Below are 10,378 nucleotides of genomic sequence, written 5' to 3' on the forward strand. Positions count from 1 at the left end.
AAATGCTTTAACCTCCCTGTTAGCCCACCACCCACCAGAGGTAGTGTGAAAGAAAGGATAAGGGAAGAGTGGACCTGTTTAGGAAGGTTCTTTGGAGCAGCTCCCATCCGTGTTGTCTGGAAATCGGCAGTTCAGGTCACAGTCAGCAGCGGCGCGGCAGCTCGATGCACTCACATACACTTCCCGGGTACACCAGCCGTCCAGTTTGGAAGAGTCAGGACAGCAAACAGGAGTCAGCAGCAGTGGCAGGACCTAGCTGAGACAGCCAGACCTCAACCTCGACTCCAGTCAGCAGGAGAGGTTAGGAGGGGACACCAGGAGTTCTCAGCCGTGCCTCTCTCAGGGAAGCAAAGATCAGTGAAGACTTGACTCGAGACCCACAAGGGCTGCACAGGTAGCTCCAAAGCTCTATAAGGTCGGTCAGCCTCTGTCTGTGAAGTCCTATTTAAACTCTCTCCAAACATCACGGTTCCTACCGCAGCCCCTACATCTGACTCAGCTGACATCACTCTGCTAATCAGCCCGAGTCCCAGGAAGCTGCAGGAAACTGCAGCTCACCACCAGAGGATTTTTTTTTTTTTTTTTTTTTTTTTTTTTTTTTTTTTGGTGCATTTCTCTCTGTGGAGTCCTGACAAATGGAACTAATACATGTATGTCATTATCAAAGAATCCTTTATCACATGTCCTTTCCCATGCTTGCTTTAGCCAGACGTCTTTTTATCTGTGAATGCTTCAGTGAAACATTCCTTCAGGAGCCTGCCTCAGCCTCTCACCTGTGTCTACTTAGGAAAATGTTTCTTCTTGTGTTTGCCCCAGCAAAACACCATCCAACATAACTGGCTTTCCAGAGAACCCTCAAGTTCCCACTTCAGTCCAGCTTCACTAATCATTAGCAAACAGCCATTATATATTTTCTCCTAAACTTTCTTATCTCCTACTCCGTGTGTGTGTGTGTGTGTGTGTGTGTGTGTGTGTGTGTGTGTAGTAGAAGATAGAGTTTATTGCAAAATACAGCATTCTTGGGATGTGAGAAAAGACAGCTGCCAAAGACAGCATGACCATGATCCGTTATTTTAACCTTTTCAGAACCTGGTCTCGTCATGTAACCCTGTCTGGCCTCCAGCTTGCTATGTAGAGCAGAGTGACCTGAAACCACAGAGACACTTGTAACTCTCTGCCTTCTGAGTGCTGGAATTACAGGTGTGTGCCTCCACACCCAGCAACATTTGAGGGACTCAGTTTTTTTCTTCTACCATATGGATAATTTTTTCTTTTGATGCTGGAAATTGAGGCCAAAACACTGAACCATAACCCCAGCCTCCTTCAATATTCTTTTTTAATAGAGTCTCGCTCTGTAGCTTTGGCTGGTGTGGAACTTAATGTGTACAGCAGGCTAGCCCCAAACTTGATCTTCCTTCCTTCTTTTCTCCCTCCCTGCTCCCCCCCCTCTCTTTCTCTCTCTTCCCCCCTCTCTTCCCTTTTTTTTTTTTTTTTTTTTTTTTGGCAGGGTTTCTCTATATAGCCCTGGCTGGCCTCTACCTCACAAAGATTCAAAGATTTGTCTGTCTCTGTCTGGGATTAAAAGCACACACCACCACTGCCTATCCTGAGTAAAATGTTTCAAGGAACATTTTGTGGTATTTTGAGACAGGGTCTCACGTAGCCCGAACCATCCTGGAACTTGTTACATAGCGGAGGATGAACTTGATCCTCCAGCTCCTCCTGCCTCCACCTCCCCAGTGCGGGGATCATGTATGCTCTACCACACCGGGTCTCAGTATCCAGTGCTGGGATCATAGGCAAGGTTTCATTCGTGGCTAGGTTAGCTGTCTACCAGCTAAGCTCCATTCCCAGCAGGACGTGTTCTCTAATCTCCTGTAACATGATCCTTTAGGCTTGTGATGAGGACCCCGTCTGGAATCTGGAGGCCAGGAGCAAGCTTGCTATAAGCCTCAAGGATTTGTTCTAAACCGCAGACTGTGATATATAACCAGCTTACTGGAAATGAAATCTCCAGACTGATGTTAATTAGCCTGCTGCCGTAAATTGGACGTGTTCACATCTTTTTCTGTAGAAAAAGCCTTAGTTGCTTCTGACAGGTCTGAGCTGAGCACAGCATGGAGCCTGATTCCTGGGCAGACAGACATCTTATAGAAAGGGCAGGCAAGTCTGCACGCAGAAGCTTCTGGGACCGAGGGCCTCTGAGCTCTCCACCTGTTATCTGACAGGGGTCTAGGAGATGCCTTTTTTCCTTCCCTTCCTATCCCTCTTCTAATTTTTCTTTTCTTTTCTTTTTTTTTTTTTTTTGAATTTTTTTTTTACTTTATTTTAAAAAACAAAGATAAATGTACAAATTTTCAGTATTTTTTCGTAAAAGTATACGAATACATTTTTAAGGTTGTAATTAAGTATTTGTGGGTACATATACATACACATATGTATATATGTAACAATAATGTAGGAAGAGAGGCTATTAATTTGAGGGGATAGGAGAGAGACTAGAAGGGGCTATAGGGAGGAAAAGGGGATGTGATACAGTTCTATTTTAATTAAAATATATTCTTTTTTTTTGTTGAACTTCACACAGTCTGTGAGTTGTTTTTGGGTTCTTTTTTTTAATTTATGAGGAGGTATGTGTTCCCATGTGCACACATGTACATGTAGGAGGTATGTGCTCCTGTATGCACATATATGCATGTAGGAGGAGGTATGTGCTCCTGTATGCAAATATATGCATGTAGGAGGAGGCATGTGTTCCCATGTGTACACATGTGCATGTAGGAGGTATGTGTGCACATGTGCATGTAGGAGGTATGTGTTCCCATGTGCACACATGTGCATGTAGAAGAAGGTATGTGTTCCCATGTGTACACATGTGCATGTAGAGACCAGAGGTCAACATCAGGTGTCTTCCTCTGTTGCTGCCCACATTTATTTACTTATTCCTTTGTTTATTTTTGAGACATGGTTGCTCACTGAACTTGAAGTACACCCATTTGCCTAGAGTGACTGACCCATGAACCCTGGGGCTCTACCTGTCCCTACCCCATCACTCCCAGTGCTGGGTTTACAGACTGTCCCTGCCCCATCACTCCCTGTGCTGGGCTTACAGACATCTACTGTTGCACCCAGCGTTATGTGGGTGTTGGGGATTTGAACTCAAGTCCTCATGCTTGTGCAACAAATACTTTACTCAACAAGCTATCTCCTCAGCCCCCATCTGTCCTGTGAGGGAAACCTTTCTGTGACACCAATTGTCTCAGAGGGCAGATAGTCCCCCTGTACTGTCTCCCAGCTTGGCACTGGAACTCAGGAAGGTCAAAGCGGGGACTTGGGATATGGCCTTCTGCTGAGAATCCTACATACACTGCAAGTTTTATATTCTATACAAGAGAGCCTTTCATCCACAGCACATGAGACAGCAGCCATGTTCCAGATAAGCTTTGATCTGCTCAGAAGCAAGAAGGAAAAGACAGAAGGGGTGCTTCTATTTTCCTGCCATGGGCATCCTTGTCTCTGCAGTCTTCTCCCTCCTTGCACACAAGACATCAGAGTTTTGGTAAAGTACATAATATTCCTGAGAAGCATCGTTTAACCTTCTCCCAAAGGACATGAGGAGAAAAGCTGATGCTGATGTAACTGGAAAAGGCGAGAGCTGAGAAAAGAGCCTTTGAGTGCATTTGTCCTTTCCTTTCTGGACAGCATCCCTTGGCACCGGCTCATCAGCTCCATTGCTCTGTCTCCTCCTGGCAGAGATTGGACACATTTTTCCCAAAGCAGCAATGTCCTCTAACCACAGCCCATTTCAGAAATGCTATCTGTGAACGCCAGGGGAGCCGGAGCGGGGCCGGCTGCTGCCACTGTTGACAGAGCAAGGCAGAGGTCAGGTCAGAATCCTGCCCCATAAAACTCCTTGACTGCAGGTCTCAGAGGTTGTCATCAGAACACAGTGGACAGAGAGTGCAATTTCAGTGGGATAAAGAAAGCATCACTGTGGTGCCTGGGCCAAGAGGGACAGAAACATGACTGGTAGTGGAACAGGGAGGCATCACGTTGAGACACGTGTGGGTTGTGCTGTTTGGTTTCTGCTGCTTTGTAGTGACTACTCACGGAGAAAACACAACTGTGCTACCTACCGCAAAGTCCCTCCCCCAGGCTCTCCGTGCCAGCTTAGTGGCCTTAGGATAATGTCCACGCTCCTTGGCCGGGCACAGAACATTCTTCACTATCCATCCCGGCTTCTCTCTGTCCCCTGTCCTTCCCTTTAGAGCCCGGAAATATGGGGGTCACTTGCCATGGTCCCAGTCACCTCACTCACCCCAAGAGTCTGATCTAACTCTCCAAGTCTCCATTCATACTGAAGGCCCAAGAAGCCTTCCCTGGCTTTTTCTAGACTGGACCGGAAGTTCTTCCTCCCTCTCTGTGTGGCAGGTGAGTTCTTTAAGAAGGTGGCTGTAGTGTTTGAACCTAGCTACCCCAGCACCTGACACAAAGTCTTCTGAGTCCCCAGTCCTTGTCTGAAAGTCTTCTGGGAACGTAAGCCTTCAGTAGCCTTTCTCTGCTAAAACAAGAAAAAGTGGCACCCATCTCTTGTCCCAAGTGTCCCCAAGCTGAGCCTCCAGCCCAGAGGTGATGACCTTTTACTTTAATGCTAATTATCTATTTCCCCTACGTCTCTGATGTTTCTCCTCAACTCCATTTTTCCCCCTTGAAACAGTTTCAAGTAGCCCATGCAGACCTCATAGGGTATACTTAGTGGAGGGTGACTTTGAACTTCTGATCCCCCTGCGAGAACACAGGCATTGCTACGCCTGGTTTCTGTGGCTCCGAGGATGGAATCCAGAGCTGGTGCTTATAGGTCATCGCTGTATGGACAAGTCACACCCTTATCCCCGGAATTCTTGATTTAGAAGAGGGAGCTGTTTCAGGTGCCTCTCTGCCTTGGACCTAAAGGTGTCCTTGGGAGTTCGGGCCAGACTCCAGCACAGGGTCTGCCATGTTCCCTTTTTCTGACCCTCCCACCATCAATATTCTATTCTTGTCTCCCTTCCTTTCCGTTACCCACACACGTTTTCAACACCTGTATTTTTAGAATGCCCGGGACCTGTTATTTATGGCCCCGTGTGAGCACAAAAGGCACGGGCTCCACCTCAGGGTCTCACTTCTAGAACAGAACATGTAGAAAGTGGTTGGATGTGTGATTAGTCTTCACTTAACTGGGTTTAGAAGCACCTAGGAGACAGGTGACGCTCACCTTTATGTGTCTGTGAAAGTGTGTCCACAGAGGATAAAGGAGGAGAGAAGACTCACCTTGGGCTCAGGGCTTGGCAGGAAGGAGAAAGCCAGTTGAGCAGGAGAAGTCTCTGCTTCCTGACCAGCACAATGCGACCGGCTCAGCTTCACTGGGTTCTCCTCTGCACGGGGTGCTCAACCTCTGAGGTCAGGAGCTGATGCATCCTTTCTCCTCTGGGTTGTCACCGGGCATTTCTGTCACAGTGGCTTGGAAGTGTGCAGTATGTTGCCAACAGAGTCTGCCGTCTGTGCTGTGAGACCCTCTTGCTTGCCTGTTCTGAGAGAACCCAGCTGCCATGCTCTAAACCACCCTGTGAGATGGTAGGGAACTAATACTTACAGAGTTTTGAGATCTCACACACACTAGGTGAGTGCTCCGCCACTGAGTTATGTCCCCAGCCCTTAAGGGGGGGGGGCTGGTTTGTTTGTTTTTTGTTTATTGAGACAGGATTTCTTCGTGCAATAGACCTGTGGCTGTCCTGGAACTCGACCTATAAACCAGGTTGGCCTCAAACTCACAGAGATCCTCCTGCCTCTGCATCCTGAGTCCTGGGATTAAAGGCGTGGGCCACCATGCCTGACTGTTTATTGTTTTTGAGACAGGGTTTCACTGTGTAGCTTTGACTGTCCTAGAACTCACTCTGTAGACCAGGCTGGCCTCGAGCTCACAGAAATCCACCTGCCTCATCACTTCCTATGTATTTATTTTGATTTATGTACATATGTGTGTTCCTGTGTCATATTGTGTGCATCACATGTGTGTAGATGCCTATGAAGGTCAGGAAAGAGCGTAGGATCCCCTGAATCTGGAGTTAGAGGTGATTGTGGGCCACCTAATGTAGCTGCTGGGAATTGAACCTTGGTCCTCTCCAAGAGCAGCAAATGCTAAATGATCTTAACCACTGAGCCTACTCTTCAGCCCCAATCTTTCCTTTTTAGACCGGGTCTTGCTAAATTGCCCAGGCTGGCTCTCAATCACAAGTACCCCAGACTGGCCTTGAGCTCAAACTCCTCCTACCTGATCTCCAAGCAGCTGAGATTCCAGGCCTACACTACCACGCACAGCTACTTGTTCGTGAACAAGGCACAGTGTGCGGCTAATGTCAGAGTGCTGGCGGCTGTCAGCTGTCGTTGTCATTGCCGTGTGACCTTGGCTTTGCCCAGAGGACATCCTCCAGCAGCTGGCAAGAGCAGAGGAGGCTCCCGAGCTTCTGTTTACTTCGGAATCTGGGTCTGTGCTTTAGGGCTTTGACAACACAGAACGCGCTGTGTGTGCGCTGCACCGCCAAGTAAGAATGCTTTGGTTTTTAACAGCCCCGCCTCTCTTGGGCCGATAACTGCAGCTCTTCCAAGGGGTTACTGTTCAGCTAATTTCTAGAAGCTTCTGTTGAGTAAGGTCTGCCTCTGCCTGCTTCCACGAAGTGCCTGCTTCTGTGCTTGGGCCTTGTTCCCCCTCCCCCCAGACCTCCATCATTCCATGGGAAAATCTTCTGTATGCTTCTGGCTGGAAGATTTGTCGCGATGCTTCTTAACTCCTGACTGAAATATGCCCCCTGCCTTCTCTGGGGAGCTCTGTGCCATCTGTTCCCTGACATTGCCTTTCTCCGAGCTGACATGAGATACCATCATAATCTTAACTCTCACTTTCCCACCATGGAAGGGACCTCATTTTTCCTATGCTGTGCCCCAGCATTGGTACAGAGCTCTTAATATATAGTTAAAGGAATTGTGGGCCAGCACGTGGCTCAGTTAATAGAGCGTATGTGTCTACTGTGAGCTCTTGGTGCCACTTCAAGGATATTGGCAAGAGGATTTGGCACTGGGCTAGGCCAAGGAAGTAGGCTCAAGGTAAATACAGTTGAGGAATGTGTTCCTTGTACCCTGATCATCTTGACGAATCCCTCCAAACAGTGATCACGGGGCTTTCTTGATGCTTTGTTTGTTCCTTGGCCTAGAACTGACCCTATTCCTTGCATGTACTTGGAATGGTATAGGGCTGGAAAGATGGCACTGACTGCTCTTCCAGAGGTCCTGAGTTTAATTCCCAGCAACCACATGGTGGCTCACAACCATCTGTAATGGGATCTGATGCCCTCTTCTGGTGTGTCTGAAGACAGCTACAGTGTACTTATATATAATAAATCACTCTCTCTCTCTCTCTCTCTCTCTCTCTCTCTAAAGAATGGTATAAAAGCAGTTTGGGGAGAAAAAAATAAACTTGCTCAGCACTTGCTGGAGTCATGTTACAGTGTTGTCTAATCGTCTTTTCTTTCTTTAATTCTCATTTCCTCCCTTGAGACCCTGTTGAGTGACTGAGTGGGCTTGGCCAATATACCTAGCACACACAGAGCCCTGGCACCCCATAAAGCTGAGCACCATAGTGCATGCTTGTAGTCACAGCACCTGGGCAGAGAGGCAAGAGGACGAGAAGTTCAAGGTCATCTTTGACTACACAGTGAGTTCAAGTCCAGCCTGAGACATACGAGACTCTATCAGAGAGAGAGAGAGAGAGAGAGAGAGAGAGAGAGAGAGAGAGAGAGAGAGAGAGAATGAATAAAATTGTTGTACCCGATGGCAAAAATTCATCCTCAGAGGACCAAAATCTCCCCCCTTTAGTTAAGGTAAACAACTGACATTTATTGACGTCTTACTGAGGACCTAACACTGGGCTGTTGTTTGACTTTTAACAAGTTCTTACTCCATTGCTCAGGCTAGCCTTGAACTTACGATAGCTGTTCTGCCTCAGCCTCCCAAGTGCCGGGTATTCTAATCAGTTTTGTTTGTTCAGACAGGATCTCTCTATGTAGCCCTGGCTGTCCTGGAACTCACTATGTAGACTGGGTGGCCCCCAAAGATCTGCCTGCCTCTGTTTTCCTAGAGCTAAGACAACGGGCGTGTGCCATCAAGTAGCTTTTGTCACCTTGACACAAGCTAGAATCACCTGTGAAGGAAAACCTTGGCTGAGAAAATGCCTCCTGTTGAGTGTAGCTTTTGCTACCCTACCTTAATGCTCCAGGAATGGGTGGCGGTGCCAGGCCCCCACCGAAAGAATAGTGGATCCTTGGGTGAGAAACACAGACACACATGCTGACCGGCTTCCACCTGCCTTATTGGCTCAATTACTGGGCATCTCCAATCTACCTCGGCTTGCGCACCCTTCCCAATACTCTCAGCCTGCCCTAGCTTCAGTTGCTCAGTTACCTTTATCCCAACCTCCCGCCTGGAGAATCGCCTATGGCCGTTCAGCTTGAGATCTCACATGGCTGGTTGGCTTTTTCTCCCTCTGAAGCACGGTGAAAACTCCTTTCCTCTCTCTTCTGTGTTTGCTCGCTCGCCTGCCGGGGACCCAGAAGACCAGGCTATCCTTCTACCCAGCAACTGGCCCCTTTGAATACTTGACCCATAGGGAACGACACTATTAGGAGATGTGGCCTTGTTGGAGCAGGTGTAGTGCTGTTGAGGAAGTGTGTCACCGTGGGGGTGGGCTTTGAGGTCTCCTATGCTCAAGCTACACCCAGTGTGGCACTGTCTTTCCTTGCTGCCTGTGGATCAAGGTATAGAACTTGGGCTGAAGAGATGGCTCAGAGGTTGAGAGCACTTCCAGAGGACCTGAGTTCAATTCCCAGCAACGACTTGGTGGCTCACAACCATGTGTGATGAGATCTGGTGCCCTCTTCTGGCATGCAGATGTATATGCAGAACACTGTGCATATAATAAATAAACAGATCTTTAAACGGGGTTTCTCTCTCTCTGTAGATCTCACTCTGTAGACCAGGCTGGCCTTGAACTCAGAGATCTGCCTGCCGCTGCCTCCCAAGTGCTGGGATCAAGGGTATGAACCATCATTACTCAGTTAACTATCTTTTTTTCTCACAAAGAACAGAAAGTACAGACGTCTGAGGTTCCGAGTTTTGCAGTGTGGTACGTGAAACGCAGAGGCGCTAGGTTCCTTTCTTGTCCCCCATGTAGGACGCCAACATGCCAAATACAGCCTTAGATAAGAGCCCCAGCCTGTTTCCCCGGGTGAGAAAGGGCGTGGGCTGGGACGGACACTGTGGTTCTTTAATCTGTGCACCCAGATGCCGCTGGGAACCTCGAAGAATTCAGAACTGGGCTCACATCCTTCTGTGTACCCAGACTCCACTGAGGACCACGAGGAAGAGGGACAGAGGCTGAGATGACCCCAGGGTTGGGAAGGGGGTGATCTGGCTCAGGCAGAGTGCCAGGAGTGTGGAGAGCCCTCCCCCAGTGGCAGTCCTTGATAAAGGGGACAATACTTGCTTGTCCAAACTCTATTCACAACGAGGAAGCTTATTGGCTAAACCCTCCGGGACCCATCTAGATACCTCAGCAGCACGGAGAACGCTGGGTTTCTATGCTACTGTGACCAGTTGTCATGGTCCTCTTAGTGGGTGTTATGCTCAGGTATTCCAGGACGGGACCCTGGTCACACGTTTCAGGACGGGAACTTGGTCGGGAGTAGAATTGTCATTCCCAATTATGAGAATTGCTGGTGTTCCTGGATCTGCTCAGCCTTACCAGTTCTTCTGTCTGGTGGCACAGTTCCACTTGCCCCACACTATGTAGCTTTTGTTGATTTTAATAAATAAGAGTTAAAAACACAAAGATGTAAAACAAACCAACCCCAATCATTTGTGTTCCCAGTAAGCAGGGCTTTAGCTGATGTGGACATTTTTGCTTGTTTTCCTTTTGGTTCCTCTTTTCAAACTTCTCCCCTCCCTTTGGGACCTGAGGCTCCCGAGCTGTTTTGTCTTTTGTTCGGCTTTACAGAAGGACCCCAGGGCCTTTGCACAGGCTGGGAAAGTGCTCTCCCAATCTCCAGCCTCAACGTTTTTTAACCACAGGAAGGAGATGGAAGTCTGCATCTTACAGACATTTCGGGATAGATTTGCTGTCTCTGTCTATCTCTGTGTGTGTGTGCGCACGCAGGCTCATACGTGTGTGCATGAGTACATGTATGTGCTTATCAACGCATAAAAGTTAGCCCTTCCCTGGTCAGTGTGCATGCTCGAGCACCAAATCTTTCTTCTTTGCTCCCCCCCACTCCCCACTAAGCATTCCCCA

This window comes from Micromys minutus (genome assembly GCF_963924665.1).
Source record: "Micromys minutus genome assembly, chromosome: 9".
NCBI lineage: Eukaryota > Metazoa > Chordata > Mammalia > Rodentia > Muridae > Micromys > Micromys minutus.